Here is an 18,663-nt window from a genome sequence, read left to right on the forward strand (position 1 = left end):
GCCAATTAACCTATGAAGCATGTTTTTGGACAGTGGGAGGAAGCCGGAGACCCCGGAGAAAACCCACGCATGCACGGGGAGAACATGCAAATTCCACACAGAAAGGTCCTCCGTTGATGTAGGTCCGGCTCCGGTCCCTCGTAGCAGTTACAATATGGTCCTTGCAGTCTATGACTGCTGCGGGCCATAATAATAATACATTTTATTTATAAGGCGCCTTTCTGGGCACTCAAGGTCGCCGCACAGCATGTATACAGTATAAAATACAATAAACACTTAAAACAACAACAACAACAATTTAAATAAATACAAAATTAAATAAAAAATATATAAAAAGGTGAAAAGGTTAATGTTAAAGTGAATAGGCCATTTGGAAAAGATGAGTTTTTAGCTTTGATTTGAAATGTGGGAGTGTGTCAGTGTTGCGGAGGTCAGGGGGGAGTGAGTTCCAAAGCCGGGGAGCAGAGCAACTGAATGCCCGGCTCCCCATGGTGACAAGACGGGCAGAAGGGACAGAAAACTGGTTAGAAGAAGAGGAGCGGAGGGAGCGAGCAGGTATGGAGACATGGAGGAGGTCAGAGAGATATGGAGGTGCAAGGTTGTGAAAGGCTTTGAATGTGGAGAGCAAGATTTTGTATTGAATGCGGTATGGAATGGGTAGCCAGTGAAGCTGTTGAAGGATAGGTGTGATATGGTTGATGGAGGGAGTGCGTGTGATGATACGAGCAGCTGAATGCTGAACCATTTGAAGTTTATGGAGGGTTTTTTATGGGAGACCAAATAGAAGAGAGTTACAATAGTCCAGGCGGGAAGTAACAAGACTATGTACCAGTACAGCAGTGGACTGAGTAGTGAGGGAGGGCCGTAGACGTTGGATGTTGCGTAGATGGAAGTAAGCTGATCTGGTGATGCTGTTTATGTGAGAAGTGAAAGAGAGACTACTGTCGAGGATGACACCCAAACTCTTTACCTGAGGGGAGGGAGAGATGGTGGATCCGTCAATGTAAAGAGAGAAATTGTTGGTCTTGCTCAGGGTGGATTTGGTGCCTATCAGAAGAAGTTCAGTTTTATTGCTATTGAGTTTTAAAAAGTTTGAGGTGAACCAGGATTTGACTTCATTGATGCAGTCAACCAGCGCTAATGGAGGCAGTGTGGAGTTGGGTTGGCTGGAAAGATAGAGCTGGGTGTCATCCGCATAGCAATGAAAATGGATGTGGTGTTTTTGGAAAATATGACCAAGCGGGAGAAGGTAGATAATAAAGAGGAGTGGACCGAGGACAGAACCCTGAGGGACACCAGTTGTGATGGGGACAGAATGAGAAGTGAAAGATTTCAGTTGGATAAACTGAGTACGGTCAGACAGGTAGGAATGGAACCAGGAGAGGACGGTGCCAGAGATGCCAATGGAGTCTGTTCAAGAGGATAGAATGAGAAATGTATGTATGTATGTATATACATTGAGGTCAATAAGTATTTGATCACCCTGTGATTAAGCAAGTTCTCCCACTTAGAAAACATGGAGGGGTCTAAAATTTTCATCATAGGTGCATTTCCACAGTGAGAGACAGAATCTGAAGAAACATTCAGAAATCACGTTGTACGATTTTTTAAAACAATTATATATGTATGTATGTATATATATATATATATATATATATATATATATATATATATATATATATATATATATATATATATATATATATATTAGGCCTGCACAATATACCGCAAATTTATCGTTATCGCAATATCAAGCTGTGCAATATGCATATCGCGAAAGACAGCAAATTTGCAATAAATGGTTACCTTAGATGTGGCCAAACAATCTTATGGCAGCTTGAAGTGTTTAATGGATTGAAAGAATCCCTTTCTGCATTTGACCAATTAGATGGACCCCTTCACGTTGTTAACTAATCGGATGGCGCCCTTTTATGTTGTATGTTCGCCTCCTATGTCAACAAGGGTCATTTGTAGTATAATTTTTAAGCTGTTGTAATGGAATGGGAATAATATTTTTGGTTGTTTTGCTAATTGTTTATATACCGCAAATTATATCGTTATCGCAATATTAATTACTAATATTGCATATCGCGAGTTTTCTTCATATCGTGCAGCCCTAATATATATATATATATATATATATATGTGTGTGTATGTGTGTATGTGTATGTGTATGTGTATGTGTATATGTATATATGTATATGTATATATGTATATCTCAACTCGGAAGGATGTGAGTAAGCTGACAGAGGCTCAAAGAGGTACGATGAGAAAGCAAGTACCTCAGAGATGCAGCCAGATGCCCATACCTGAAGCACTGGAAACTGCCAAACAAAGGCTCCTAGCCTTGAGCAGCCGCCTAAAGAGGTACACAAGAGACAATGAAGCCAGACGAATAAACAGGCTCTTCGCAACTCAACCTGCAAAAGTGTACGCTCAGTGGCAGGGTCAAAGCAGCCGAGCAGACCCACCAAGGCTGGAAACTGAACAGTACTGGAAAAGTATATGGGAGAAAGAGACGGCACATAACAGTAATGCCCAGTGGCTGGTCACTCTGAGAAAAGAACATAGCAACCTCCCTGAACAGAATCCAGTAACCATCACAGTGGCAGACATCCAAGAAAGAGTCTCAGGTATGAAGAACTGGACAGCACCGGGCCCTGACATGATACATGCCTCCTGGCTAAAGAAGCTTACCGCACTCCACGAGCGCCTGGCAGCATAAATGAACCAGCTGCTAAGAGATGGGACTCACCCTGAATGGCTAACGGAAGGGCGAACGATCCTGATCCAGAAGGATCCCCCAAAGGGTGCAGTCCCATCCAACTACTGGCCAATAATCTGTCTGTCCACAACATGGAAGCTCATGTCAGGCATCACTGCAACCAAGATATATAGGCACATGGATCAATTCATGAGGAACACACAAAAGGGCATTGGTAGAGACTCCAGAGGAGCCAAACACCAACTCCTGGTCGACAGAACAGTCGCTCAAGACTGTAAGTCACGACACGCCAACCTGTGCACAGCCTGTATTGATTACAAGAAGGCCTTTTTTAATATATATATGTGTATATATATGTATTATCTATGTATTTTTATTATAAATGTCGCGATCTCTCTCTCTCTCTCTCTCTCTCTCTCTCTCTCTCTCTCTGTCTCTATCTCTCTCTATCTTTCCATGGGTGGTTTCTCACCCAAGCTGGGGTCCTCTACCAGAGGCCTGGGAGCTTGAGGGTCCTGCAGTATCTTAGCTGTTCCTAGCACTGCGCTTTTCTGGACTGAGAGGTCTGAGGTCTTTTCAGGTATCTGTTGTAGCCACTCCTCCAGCTTGGGGGTTACTGCCCCGAGTGCTCCAATTACCACAGGCACCACTGTCACCTTCACTTTCCAGGCTTTCTCCAGTTCTTCTCTGAGTCCCTGGTATTTCTCCAGTTTCTCATGTTCCTTCTTCCTGATGTTCCCATCTCTTGGCACTGCCACATCCACCACAACGGCTTTCCTCTGTTCTTTATCCACCACTACAATGTCTGGTTGGTTCTCCATTACCATCCTATCAGTCTGGATCTGGAAGTCCGACAGGATCTTTGCCCTCTCATTCTCTACCACCTTCGGAGGTGTTTCCCATTTTGACCTTGGGGTTTCCAGTTCATATTCTGCACACATGTTCCTGTATATTATTCCAGCCACTTGATTGTGGCGCTCCATGTTTGCTTTACCTGCCAGCATCTTACATCCTGCAGTTATGTGCTGGATTGTTTCAGGCACCTCTTTGCACAGCCTACACCTTGGGTCTTGTCTGATGTGGTAGATCTATACCTTGGGTCTTGTCTGGTGTGGTAGAACTACACCTTCGTTTTGTCTGGTGTGGTAGATCTACACCTTTGTTTTGTCTGGTGTGGTAGATCTACACCTTGGGTCTTGTCTGGTGTGGTAGATCTACACCTTGGGTCTTGTCTGGTGTGATAGATCTGAGCCTCTATTGCTCTGGTGCTCAGGGCTTGTTCCTGAGCTGCCAGGATGAGTGCTTCAGTGCTGTCCTGTAGGCCAGCCCTTTCTAGCCATTGGTAGGACTTCTTGATATCAGCCACTTCAGTTATGGTCTGGTGGTACATCCCATGCAGGGGTTTGTCCTCCCATGAGGATCTCTCCTCCAGCACTGTATCCTCTGCCCTCCATTGCCTGAGACATTCACTGAGGACACTGTAAGTTGTGGCCTTGAGCTTGATGTATTCATGGATCTTGGATGTTTCATCCTGGATAGTGGCTTTGACTCTCACTAGTCATCGGTCTCCTTCCTTGCGGCTAGCATACAGTCTCAGGGTGCTGGATTTGGGATGAAACCTTCCATGCATGGTGAGGAGATGGTCTTAACATCTGTGGTCTGTATCTCTTCCTTTGGCCATCTTATTATTCCTTTGTCACGTACGTATATATATATGTATGTGTATGTATATATGTATATATATATATGTGTATGTAGGTAGGTATGTAGGTATGTAGGTATGTAGGTACGTACGTACGTACGTACGTAGTGATCCCTCGCTATGACGCGGTTTACTTTTCATGGTTTTGCTACTTCACGGATTTGCATCATGCATTGTGTTCTGCATTCTGATTGGCTAAAAAGTCACTCCGCTTCTTTTCTACCTGTGCGTCAATAACGTTGCAGTTTAAGGTGTGCAGGTAGGTAAAACAGCTTGCCAAATTTACTTTACGTGCGTGCAAAATCTCTTGCAATTTTGAGTTTCTCTAAAACCCATAGAAAAAAGAGCGACAACAACCGTCAATCACTATGTTCTTCTCCCGAACAAACACAGCTGCACCGCGGGCTTCAAAAGAAGAAAACACTGCAAAGCGGAGTCAGGATGCAGCGACTCAGTCTGAAGAGCAGTGAAAAACACCTGAGTCACTATTTGTCCCACTGTACTTTGTATTCTTTTTCATAATCATTTAAAATTTTCTCCCGTTTAATCCAATTATTCGGGTCGCGGTGGGCGGGGCTAATCTCCGCAATTTGAAGCCCTCTGTTCACATTGATGATTAAAATTATTATCTGACAGTACAGTACAGAAGTTATTTGTTGAAAAAAACGTTTCTAAAGTACTTTTATTTGTGAAACAAATGCTTGAGCCTGTAAAATTGTTTATTTCTTTTCAATGTATAATAGAGTATTTAATTGTATAATAATTGTAAAAAAAAATAGAGGTTTCTACTTCATGGATTTTGCCTATCATGGGTTCTTTTTGGAACGTAACCCCCGCGACAAACAAGGATTTACTGTATAGCTATGATAAAAATTACAGGTCTCTCATCTTTTTAAGTGGGAGGACTTGTATAATTGGTGGCTGACTGAATACTTTTTTGCCCCTTTGTTATACATAAGGCACACTGAACTATAAGATGCATTAAACAAGACAAAAGAGTCAAAGATTAGTCTGACTACGTTCTCAGTAACTATAGAACTTTTTTATGGTGCAGACAATACATTTTGTGGTTCTAAATATATCTTCAAAATACTAAAACTACTGCAATTATAGCAAATGTATTTTTTTATGTTAAAGGTCAGTTTCTGTTTCTGTCTCCAATTTTTGTTTAGATTGAACAATGCTGCAGTTTCTATTGTTTCTAATAGAAGAGGCGGTGTTTCCCTTTTGGATTTGGAACAAGAATTGTCTTGGACCACCTAGGTCATGAAATTAGCAGGTATTAGCTAAATTGCATAATGGATTTCCCACAGCACTGCAGTGTGTTGTATTTGATGAAAATCATTAGTGGAAGTCACAGCCAGGCACCCTTGATCGATTGCTTCTTTTCCATCTTTGTTTGCTCTCGTTTCCGTACGCTCCCGATCCAAAGCCTCGATTTTGTCTATGCAGGAGTTCAGCTGCATGTACACCACAGAATTAATGCCACAGTGGCTTCACTGTATTTAATGAGAAACATTTGTGTTGTTTGGTGATGCAGTCACTAGACTGCAATGTATGAAAACAGTAGCGTGTGTCGAGGAGTTGTGGTCTGAGCAGATGTCCTCATTAGTCATGAGTGATGTGTTGCTATAGATGACTTGTACTGTAATCATCTTGTAATCCCTTTTGGCTAATTAATGGTCATCTTATTTCGGCTTGCTACATGATTTCTTCCTTCATAATTCTTCCCAAGTTAATCAGCAGAAATAATTTTGAATTCTTTGGATCATTTCAATTCATCAGCGACATGAAGTGTGAATTCCTTCTTACTGGGGATTTCTTATTGAGGTGGAAATTGTCTGCACAGCAGTTCTGATCTTTGCTGGGTTAACAACTGGATGGGTATTGGTAATTATAGAGATGTTTTCTTTTAACTTCATTATTTTTGAAGACCAAAACAAAAAAGGCTATAATGTTAAACTTTTTTTAAAGAAGGTATCAAATAAATGACAAGATAATTAACAGTGAGTGGTGATAAGCTTCTGGGAATTGAAAACTGCTTCATAGAAAAAAGCAAAAAAATGTATTTTAAAACTTTGGAACCGAGAATAAATCTTCATAAATTATGCCAATTTCCATGCTATGAAAATGCTCAGTTTAACAAACACTTTTTAACAATTAGGAAAAAAAAATCCCATTAGGCTGGAAGTATTTTTCAAGGTTGCAGTGGTTATGCATGTATATGTTCTTCGTGCAGAAATCCAGTAGATGATGGCCATCCCGGGATCTGCGGTCATGTTTTGGAATGCTGCGTATTATCTCAGCAGCAGAATAATGTCATGCGTGTTCCACTATTCTAGGATCAAGACTCCATCCTGGTCGTTATACAATAGATATTCCCTGCAAGTGAGATTACAGTGGAGGCTCTTAGAGAGATATCAGGTCCAAGGCTTTTCATGTTTTTATCCATCACTTCTAAATTCAGCCTTCAAGTATTGATTAGAGTCCAACCTCAAAGAGCGTTTAAAGAGGAAGGGAGCCGTTCTTCCAGCTTGTATGCCCCGGGCAGGCATGACGAGTTTGCATAGAAGTGATGCATGGAAAATCCTTCTGCAGCAGGCTTTGTTTGTGGCTTCAGGGTTTAACCCTTTTCATTTGTTAAATGGTGCATCTTTTCTATTATTCCACATTACTGAATTTTATTTAAAATATTTGACCACATTTCGAAGCTCGACATGGTTGCCTTCTTTGGTGATGCTTTACTGTGACGTGCACTACAGTAGCCAGACTGCAATGCATTTTCAGCCTCGGTTACCGTTCTGTGATGAAATGACTGACCCAGCAGTATCTACGTCCCTTTTTCTGGATGGACCCATTTACAGGACTAGAAATCAACCATCACCACACTTAAACGCCATTAAAGTGTGAGCAGTGTAATGTATCCACCGGAGGCAGTCGAATGTATTTCAGAATCGATAACTAGACGATTCATGCAGGACGGCACACTGCACTGTGAGGAATGACCTCATAAGCTTTTGGCACTTAAGTGATCCAATTGCCACATATTGAAAGTTGAAAACTCACTTTACACGGTGGATTTTCCTGACGCTGTCAAAATGGTCATATGCTGTCCTGCTGCTTGTGCCGTGTGCGGACACACATTGGAAAGGCTCGAAGGAACAAAGCCGCCTTGTACAGTGAGCTCCCAAAGTCACATTTTGTCTTATCTTGGTATTGTTTTTTCCTTCAGCCTTTGATGCTTTCAGTCAGTAATCACCTCAGTTATGAATGAAATTTAGTTTTCTGTTCAATCATCGGTCCTAGAGTTAATTATATGACTGACACCATCTACCATTTTTCTGTGGGGTAGAAATCCACCGTGGTTCTGATAAACACTGAGCCCACTGCAGGATGCAGGATGGTGTAGTTTTAATTCAGAGGTCATTTTTGGTGAGACAATAGAACAATTGTTCTTTAACCGCTTCTTTTTAAAGGGAGTAAATGCCAGGATGTGCCTTTTTTTCCTCCCTCTCCTTTCTTTTTTGTATTCCAGGAAGGGTGAATACACTGGAGACTTTCATCTAGATCTCTTCGACCACTTGCTTTATCAAAGTCTGACACATGATGTACTGTGGGTCTTACTTATCCCTGGTGGTAAAAGGTTTGGGAAGACTGTAGCACATGACATATCACAGGGCTCAGGCCTCCCTCCTGTTGACTTATGGAATATTCCATTCTCATGAATCTTTGCGATGTGCCTTTTTCAAATGGACAATATCTCCTTGTGAATGCAGTCTTTTGACCCGAGTGTGCTGAGAGGCCGACACATTCTTCTATCTTTATAATGGTGGGATAGCATTAACTACATGAGATTAAACCAGGGGTGGGCCATTATTTTAACTTGCGGGCCACATTGGGTTCTAAAATTCAATAGAAGGGCCGGACCAGGAGCAGAGATGCGTGGAGTGAGAATGAAATAACATGGAATGTAGATGAAAACATTCAGATTCTAAAATTGAATATTCTAGAGTTTTTAGTTTTAAACTTTTGTTCCCATTTTAGATCTTTTTTTTATTGTGAAATGGTAAATGGCGTATACTTATATAGCGCTTTTAGACCTACAAGGCCCAAAGTGCTTTACAATCACACACACATTCACACACTGGTGGCGGCTCCGCTGCTGAACACTGCCACCAACATCCCACCAGAGGCAAGGTGGGGTTCAGGGTCTCGCCCAAGGACACTTCGACGCATGGGCGCGCAAGGCGGGAAATCGAACCTGCAACCTAATGATCATGGGTCGACCTCCTTACCGCTGCACCACGGGCGTGGTCCTTTGGTACCTTTAAGGAGATGTAAAGTGCTGTATGAATAAAGTTTCATTCATTCATGATCCTTTTAATAAAATAAATAGCATTATTTATGAAATAAAGCAATGACCAAATAACACTATGATTTACAAAGGCAAAAATTCAGAAAAAATATACTGATTCATTAAAAAAAACAAAAACAAAAAAAATAAATAGTGGATCCTCTCCCGTCATAATCCTAATAAAGACTTTAAGGGCTGCAGCTCATCACACGTCTCACCGTTTGCACAGCTGCGACCTGCACGTCTCTCACGTTTCTCTTCCAGTAATCATGAAAAAAGCACATTTCTATGTCTTCTGCTGCAGCTAAGCATATATCTGTGTTAACTTTTCACCAGCACAGAGTTCCCTCGTTTATTGCAGGAGTTTCATTCTAAAAATAACCGTGATCAGTGAAATCCACAGAGTCTGATTATTTACATACGTTTATGGCATCAAAACTCCTCACTGCCTAAATACACTTTTCTCAGACATACATGAACATTTTCACATTTTTCTTCTGTTTAAATTCTCAAACCTTCATAGAAATTAGGTCCAGGATCTTAGAATAAAGACAAAGATCTGGGGCCTCATTTATAAACGTTGCATACGCACAAAAGAAGGCGTACGCCACTCTCTACGCAATAATTGAGATTCATAAAAAGCAAACTTGACGGGAAAATGTGCGGTCCTTCACGCAAGCTCTGACCCAGGCGTACGCACAAAAACGGGTGAAATGAGAAACGGCGACGCCGTCGGCAGATGGAAGAAACACGTGAAAGTGAAAATGACAATACTGCCTCTCAGAAATAACATGAAGACTTCACAAAGCAAGTCTGACAATTAACAGCTACACCAACACCCGTTTGATCGATCAGCAGTGAAACATACAAAAAAAATCAAACGAAAATTACAACAGAAATTCAAATGAACACATATTTGCAAAAAGAAAAGTGAAATATATTCTGCAATATTGGCATGTTGTGCAATTCATCCTCATAAATAATATAGTTAACAGAACGAAATAATGTACAAAACTGATATTCTCGTCAATGTGTCCGTCTGGCGGAGCAGATAGAGGTGCAATTAGACAGACAGACAGATGTACTAATAGTTCCCAGGGGAAAGTTGTTTTCATAGTAAAACATTTCTTCATAAACTATGGAATTATGGTATTCATGCATATGCCTTTAGTTTGTTTTATTTTTGATAAAACAATGTATGGCGTATGTCTCAACCATTCAGAAAGCAACAAGAAATTACATTTGCGCTGAACAATTTCCCATTTCCACGTGGATTATTACCGACATCTGTAGCTTGTCAGATGTAATTAAATGGATGGAAATAAAATGCCCCATCACAATGCCTAATGACGCACAATGGCTGATCTTGCGCTCTTAGAAGATGTGGCAAATGGAAGAATTCAGAGTGAACGCATCTTTAGACAGCAAGAAGACTTGCTGGCAAACGAGGACGAGTGGCTTATGAGCCGGTTCCGACTTCCTCCAGCCGTCCTGTTGGACCTCTGCAGACTTTTGGGCCCGGCGTTACAGAGGAGCACTCGGAGGAACCACGCGTGTCACCCATTGCATCTGTCTCTCCGGTGCCCCCCCCCCCCCCCCCCCCCCCCCCCCCCCCCCCCCGTGGCAGAGACACTCTGGCGATGCAGCGCTAGACGTTTTTTATTCCTCGACCTTGATGTCCGACCATTTCTTCTTTATTTCGGCCACGGTCTGAGGTTATGAGGCTACAGCATTTTCGGCGTCTGCCACCGTTTGCCACTCACGTGCCTTTTCGGCATTAGTAATGCCCACACTGTGCCCTCCAAACAACACTTTTCTCCTCTTTTACATCTCGCCAACGATAACTTCTACTTCACATTGAGTAAAGTTACGTTTTTTTGATTTCCTCTCTGTGTTTGCCATGATTTCGCAAGACATGAATATTAATTTGTGGGCGTTTCACGGACTATTTATGGGCAACTATGGGCGTGTCATGAAGCCGCAAAAGCTGCGCTGCATTTAGAATTGGTTGTGATTTATTAAGGGAAAGATGCGTAGGATGTGCGTGCGCACGGTTTAATAAATCCGAATATTTCTGTGCGTACGCACGTCCTATGTTTCATCCGTACGCCACTTCTGACGCAAATCCTACGCAAAGTTTTATAAATGAGGCCCCTGATCATCAATCACAGATTTCTGTAGATCTGAAGAGCTCCGCGTTTCTGTACAGGAGACACGGCTCGGGGAGATTGATTGACAGGGTCTCCAGCCAATCAGGACACAGAACAGGATGCGCTGTTAAAAAAGGCAGCATGGCAAGGCAAGCGGGGGGCATAAAACAACTAGAGCACATAATTATTGATAGAAGATTCATAACTCCCCAGGAACTTCAAGACAAACATGGAATAAATAACTTCTTGGAATATCAGCAACTTAAATCAATTATTACTAAAAAGTTTAAATACAGAGACAACGATTTAAAGCTACCAGATGTAGTTACCACTCTGATTAATTTCTCAATGAATAAAACTCTCTCCAAAATATACAAACTTTTATGTAATTTAGATAATAATATTTCACTTCCGACAACAAAATGGGATGCGGATTTGAGCATCAGCACAGATGAAAGCTTCTGGTCAGAACCTTGTCTAAACACCTTTAAAATTACAAAAAGTCCAAATCTGCAGCTAATCCATTTCAAAACTATTCACAGAATTTACTACACTGGACAGAGGATGTTCAAGATGGGTCTCAGTAACTCAGACATTTGTCAGCACTGTGACAGTAATCTACCCGACAATTACATGCATGCACTATGGTTCTGCACGCCTGTCCAGGCTCTCTGGCAGCAGGTATGTGCCGATCTATCAGTCTGGCTTAAGGTTTCAATCACAGCTTCACCGTCACTTTGTGTGCTTGGTGACATGAGTGCCATCGATGTAGAAGGAGGATTAGGCTCTATCATTTTCATAACTCTTTGCATTGCTAAAAAAACTATTTTAATAAATTGGAAAAGCAAAAAAAATATAAATATAAGTCAACACAGAAATCTGCTGCTTGATCATATCAGCTTGGAAAAAATGTCAGCCCAAAGTTCAAGTAACTTTGAAAGAATTCGGTCTCTCTGGTCTCCCATAGCTAACTCCATGACTTAGGGGGTGGGGGGGGCCTGGTCGTCGCTGCTCCTTGCCCTTCTGCCGTGGGCCGGGGTGGGGGTCGGGGCCTCCGGTGCCTGGCGGGGGGTGGTGGGGGCTCCGTTGGTCGGGGGGTCGGGTCCGGCGCCTGGGTGGGGCGGGCTGGGGCGCTGCGTGGTCCTCTGGGCTTGGGTGTGGGGGTGCGTGGTGGTGGTGGGGGGGGGGTGGCGGTCTGGCTTGGCTTGGGGGGGTGGTCCCTTTGTCTGTGCTGGGGGGGGTTGGCGGGGGGCGCTGCTCGGGGGGGGGCCCCAGCGGCGCTGGATGGGCTTCCCATCTACACCTGGGGCTGGGATCGGCCCTTCCCTGGCTCTGGGGCGGGACGGGACAACCCTCTTGGGGCCCCCGGATGCTCTGGGTGTCATCCGCTTCGGCTGCGGGGTCTGGGGTGGGGTGGGGTGGGGGGGTCTTGTCGGCCCTGTCCTGTGGGGGGGCATTCTGGGGGAGGGGGGGGCCACTATTGGTACGGGGCAGGGGGGGTTGATGGGTCGGGGTCTCCGCTGAGGCCATCTGCGGTTTCCCCGGCCGGTTGGCTGCCTCGGTCCCGTCGGGGCCTGACCAGACCTCTTCTAGGGCCGGCGTTTGGGGGTGGGGGCCAGGGCTTGCTCCGGGGGGGGGCCGGCGCTTTCTGGCTCCTCTCTCTCTGTGTGGGGGGGTGGTGCTGGGCCTGGGGTGTCGGCGCCTCTGGGGGTGGGGCCCCTGGGCTGGGTGGGCCTGGCCCCCTTGCTGGGGGGGGGGGGGGCGGGGGCGGGGGACAGCTGTTTGACCACCGGGGGACAGTCTATCAGCTGTCCCCAACTTACCCCCTTCCTCATATAACCTCATAATAGGGTGAGGGGGTGGGGGGCTTAGCCTGCGATGAGCCTTGGGGGGGGGGTTTACTAGGCAGTGGCCCCCCTCCTATGGTTGCCGTATGGAGTGGGCCCCCCCTCTTTCGGTTTTATTTGCACCTTAGACATGTAGGGCCCTTGGTAGGGGGGGTGCTTGGACATCACTGCCAGCAAGCAGCGGATGTCCTCCTAGCACCCTACCCGCCAATTTTAACCGCACCTTAGACATTTAGGGCCCCTTGGTGGGGAGGGTGAGGGGACGTCACTGTGAGTAATCAGGAGATGTCCCCTTAGTGCCCTACCCGCCAATTTTAACTGCACCCCCCTTAGTACACACACCCCTCCCCCCTTAATATATACATCCCAACATAAACACACACACATGCACACACACACCTTCTCAAACACACATACACGCACACACATGTTGCAAGGAAGGTGGGACCTGGGTCCATCTGTCCCCTGCCTCTTCCCTGGTCGGGGGTACGGGCCCCTTTGCAACGGCGGCCGTGTCCCCGGGGTGCCGGCTTCCTGGGCCCGGCGGTTCTCTCTCCGCGCGGTGGGGGGGTTCACATTACATCTGAGCCGGGGGTGTCTGGTCCCTGGGGGGTGGGTTCTGGTTCTTGCTCCTGGGTGCTGGGCCCCGCCAAATTTCCAACTGTGGCCGAGCCTGGTCGGGCCATATTTAAAACACCCCTTGTGGGCCCTCTTTTTTTTCCCCGGGGTTCCCCCCTCCTGGGCGGGGGCGGCGGGCCCCCTGCCTCGCTCCTCCCTGGACCAACCGTGGGCCGGGCGGGTGGCTGCCTGGAGTGCGGGGCGGGTCTCCCTTGGGGGGTCCTGGCTCGTACCTGGGGTTGGGGCGGGGGGATGCCCGGAACTCCTGGGTGGTGGTGGGGTGCTCGTTTGGGGCTTTGGGCGTCCTTCTCCGGTGGGGCCCTGCGTTGGGTTCTCCTGGCGCGGCAGGGGGGCTGCTCTCCTGGTTGGGCTGGGGCGGCGCTCTCTTTCCCTCCGTGCCTCCCTGGCCTCTGGCTCTGGGGGCCTTCCGGCGGCCCTGCTGGCCCTGGCCAGGGTGGCGGGCTTGGTCGCCCGGGCGGCGGTTGTTCCCTGCCGGTTCCCGTGTGGCGTTGGGGGGATTCCGGCTGCCGCTGCTGCTGCGGTGGGGGTCTTGGGGTGGGGATGGCTGGGCACTCTCCCTCCTTCTTTTCACGTTCCACCATCCATTTTAGAAGAACATAAACACTCACCTGAGCACAGGTGTTAGCTCAACAGACTGAATGACTGAAATATTTCACACTAGTTGGTTTTAAGGCATAAGTATGCGTGTGAACACTGTTTTATGTACATGTCGACAGGTGGACATTTTTGCAGCTAGCAGGTGTGTTTATAACATTTGAGTGTGTGTGTGGACAGGCCCCGCCCTTTTTGTACTACATTTGAACCTTACCATAATGATTAACAACCAGTAAACTTGTTGCTTTATGCTGCTTCATGGTCTCACCCCCCTTCCCCTCCTATTATCACCCCCTACCCCCCTCTCTCTAACGTCCCTCTCTCTTCTTCCCCTCTTTCCTTTTCCGTCCGGTCCAACACCAAAGATTTTCAGACATGTTTGAAATTAATAAAGTTTGGCCTCAATTACAAAAGGGGTTTATTCAGACATACCTTTGGTTTGTCTGAAGATTAATAACCCCTCTTGTTAAAGTAAAATATGTCCAACACAAGAGGCCCTCAGCTCTCATCTGTCTGCCCAGCTGTTGGACAGGACAAGTTAGAGAAAAAAACAAAAAAAAGGCAGCATGATCGCTTTGAAAGAACGAGCTAAACCGGGAAAGATGAACTGCGACGTAGAAAAGGAAGACTGTCTTCTGTTCTGTTTGACAGAGATTTTTAGAGGGTTTCAGATCACATTTTGATCGTGTGGTCAGATTAAAAAACAAAACATGGGTCTCTGATATTGTTCAGTGGGCCGGACCAAACATGGAGGCGGGCCAGATCCAGGCCCACCCCTGGATTAAACAAAGGGCAGGGGAACCAGCGTGCTCTATTTGAGCTCCATCCCAGCTAAACTGGAATGGGAAAACTTAAACAACCTGCAGACTCCTTTAACATTAGTTTGTTTTTCTTTTGCAGATCATGTTTTCCAAATTTGCCTAATATTGTAGCTACAGTAGGACTTCCTGCCAATTACCTTGATGTCTGGTGTGAATATCTGTAACTATATGTTTTTTTCGTATTTACGTAACAGAAAAAATATCCAACATGATGTGGAAGAATAGAAGAATTTAGCACACAATAATTGGCTTAATTTTTATGTAACACAGCTTTATTCCCTGGGCCAAGGACACTGACTGATGCCTCTTTGCTGCAACCGTTGGTTTGTTAGCGTTGGGATTTGGGTTGTGTTATCATTTCAGTTTGATGCTGTAGCCCTAAGGTCTGGCTCCCTCTGTGCTGTGTCTTTGGCTGATCTTGGCATTTCTTATTTTCCCAGGGTCCTCTGTGTGACTACAACACTTTTGGGAATATCTCGCCACATTTCCCACTTCCCAAGTTGCCAGAAACACGTGTTTTCAAGATAAAGCTCCGCTTCTTTTTAGTGATTTTTTATTTTCTATCTTCTGCAGCTTGCACAGTTTTTGATGTTTCACAAGGTTTATGCTCTAAGAGTAGATACTTAAAGCTACTGAAAAGCCCAATAAATGTAGGCATGCTCGTCATAACGATGTGTTTTAACTAAAAGCTGAGCGGATGTCCTCACATTTCACTGTTGACTCATTGGAGATGGGTTTAGGTTGCATCCCTCTCCGTCCGAATGCTTTTATATTTTACTACATGACAGTTTCCAAACTCCAACGGTGATGACTACGAAATCACAGCTCATTACCATTTTCCAGTATTTAAACTAGATAACATAAATGGTGGAAGTTTTTCTAATACGGCAGTTTAGTGTCATGAACCCACTAAGAAAACAGAATAATGATGGTGATGGTGACCTATGCTGTCCTCCTCTCCTAAAGGTTTTTAAATGAAACATGGAAGCATGTGAGGCAGAGCAGTGCTAAAGGAAAACCTGGAGGCTACATGGATTCTTTTTGGAAATGTCTGTGTTCTCTATCAAGCTACAAATATATTCATCATTAGACGTTAACGGTAGCATATCAGTTTTCAAATAAAAGGATCATCTCTCATTAGCTGTGTTTTCAGTGACTATGAAATTACACAAATTGGATTTGGGATAGTAAATTGCCAAATGGAAAGAAATTTGCATTTACTGAGAAAAGGTTTTTGAGCTTGGAGGATGAGGTGTATCGAAGTTGACATATTTTGCAAAATTACTTGTAAATAAGTCACATGACTACCAACTATGCACAGGAAGCCAGCATGCTTCCATCTTCTGGAGTGAAGATGGAAGGGTGAAGGAGGGATACACCCTGGACGGCTGGCTGGTCAGCAAACAGAGAGTCGCTGTGGGATGGGGAGGTGGCCACCCGCCCAAGAGCCAGCATAGCTGGAGCGATCGCGCTGATGGTGGAGCCTGCTGTGCCAGGCAGTGGAGCCCGTTGGTCGCTATCCCGGCCCCTGAGCGGCTGGCTGGCCGGCAGACAGAGAGCTGCTGTGGGATGGGGAGGCGACCTGCTCAAGCCTCCTACATCTTGTGATATTTTTCTTGTTTTTATCGAGTCAGTAATAAAACGATCCTCTAATTTTGATGAAACGGTCTGCCGTCCAACTGGGTCACAGAGACGCAGAAGTAGCAGCGAAAAGCTTCTGCAGCGGAAGTGAAGAGAGTCTGAATGATGGAGACGGGATTACCGATGCTTTAGTAGAGCTTTTTAAGATAAATAAATCCCACCTTTAAACATCCTCCGTTTCTTCCATGCATTGTGATGACATATGCAGACATGGCTCCATGTGCTGGTAGCTCCTCCCACACGCGTGTTTTGGACAGGTGTCAAGCAGCAAATGTGACGTGCGTCAAAAGCCACATTAATGCATCTTCTCAGGGGCTCTTCAAGCTTTCAGTTACATCAACTGGCTATTTTATTTTACGTTCATTTGTCAACTGCTATGTGTGAACATGTATGTAAGAGTTTTTCTTTCCTGTATATTTCTCATTTATTTTATTGTGCTGCTACTACAACTTCATTTCCCTACAGAGATAAATAAATGAAATCTTAATCTTAAAAGAGAGGAAAAAAAGAAATGCATACACTTAGACTATTTCCGTTATGTTTTTCTGATACTGAGGGAAGTTTTAGTTTGAAAAATGACTGGATTCTATTTAACAATCCATCTGTCTTTACGTGTTTTGTGACATTAGCAGCTACTTGTGTCGCAATGTTAAAAGCCCAAAGCTAAAAAGTTAATAAAAACCAAACAAACGTATTTGGAAAGTTTTGGTAAGGAAACCAAAGAAGAAACTTTGACTTCAAAGAAAAGTAAAGCTGCTGTTTGCAGACAAATCCAGGATTTTTCCCCGACATACAGATTTAAGGAGACGTTGGTCTCATGTAGCGGAAGTCACTTTGCCTGATAAGGGGGGGCTGACTCAAATATTTCACACACGCAGATAATAAAGTGGCAGACGTGGTGTATTCACCTCTGTTATATTTAGAAAACACCAGTTTTACCACGGTTGAGTCATTTTATATTGCTTTATTTATCCATCACACCTTAAAAGTTGGACGCGGCTAAAGTTAGCATCCGGTTGTTGAAAGGAAAATCTTTATCACAAAGTCTTAAGTTTAAACCAAAAAAATTGGCTGATTTGTGTAAACTTATTTACGGGACATTTATCAATTAGGGTTGTGCCGATGGACGACTCCCCTTCGTGATGCCACGCCCCCGCCACGCTGCAAGGCGGCACCAGAAGCCGTGGTTACATGTGCAAAATATCTTGATCGGATCAATGGTTGGATTAGAATTGAACCGTGTACATGGGCCCAGAAAAAACGTTTCCGATTATTACAAACGTTCACATGGTCTCACTTTTGGTCAGAATAAATCATTCGCACATATACATAGATATGTCAGGTCAGTAATATACGAGATGATCTTCTAAACGTGCTTTTATTATTATTATGGTTATTATGAAGCACATGTTCGCTCATCATTTTATTTTTAATCCGTGTGGTCAGTATTTTTTTTATGGAAGAACGGAGCTGGAAGAAGTTGAAGAAGGGTTAGGAGAGGCTAACACGGGCTAACAACATTTAGCCTTGGATGAACATAAATCCATGCGGGAAATTCTGCAATCTGCATCTTGGCTGCATGTAAATATGTGAGAATAACATCAGCCTTTATTTTGTCGGGACACGACAGGAAACACAAATCCATGTGATTGTTTGAATTGTTTCTAAGGACTGAGCGACATTTCTGCTTTGAAAAGCTCAAACACCGCCCCAGAGCCGCTGTGTGAGCTGACGGTCCGAGGTCTGCCTGGACACACACTTTTACCGGAAGACCCGGTTCTCCTGAGTTCAGTAGCTCGTTCACGTAGAGCTGTGGGACGGAATGCTGTCCGAAGTCTCAAACACATAGCGCACCCGTAACAAAGCATCCTCCCTTCCCCTCAAACACAAAGTCCATCTGCTCTGCTAGGAGACACGGTCGCTCGGTCCACCGGTTCACTTGACTAATCAAGTGCAGGAGCGGACTACTTCTTTTCTATCTTGTTTGTTATTTATTTATTTAGTCAATTCCCTCAGTGTATACTGAGGGAAGTCATTAGTTGTGAAATAAAGTAATGAAGCAAAATAACCAATAATAATTATATAATAACAAAAAATTAAAAATACCCCCCCCCCCCCTCCCACGATATCATCGTCCATCCTGATGGTTTACTGCAAACATCGTCAACTGCCAATTTAAGGGACATCGCC

General features: G+C 44.6%; 1 protein-coding gene across 1 annotated transcript in view; it reads left to right on the forward strand.

The window, feature by feature from the left end:
- Positions 1–18,663, forward strand: part of ptprg (protein tyrosine phosphatase, receptor type G) — a gene marked incomplete at its 3' end in the record, with an annotated part of 152,113 nt that overhangs the window by 20,610 nt on the left and 112,840 nt on the right.

The sequence above is a fragment of the Oryzias latipes genome, chromosome 5, assembly GCF_002234675.1.
Source record: "Oryzias latipes chromosome 5, ASM223467v1".
NCBI lineage: Eukaryota > Metazoa > Chordata > Actinopteri > Beloniformes > Adrianichthyidae > Oryzias > Oryzias latipes.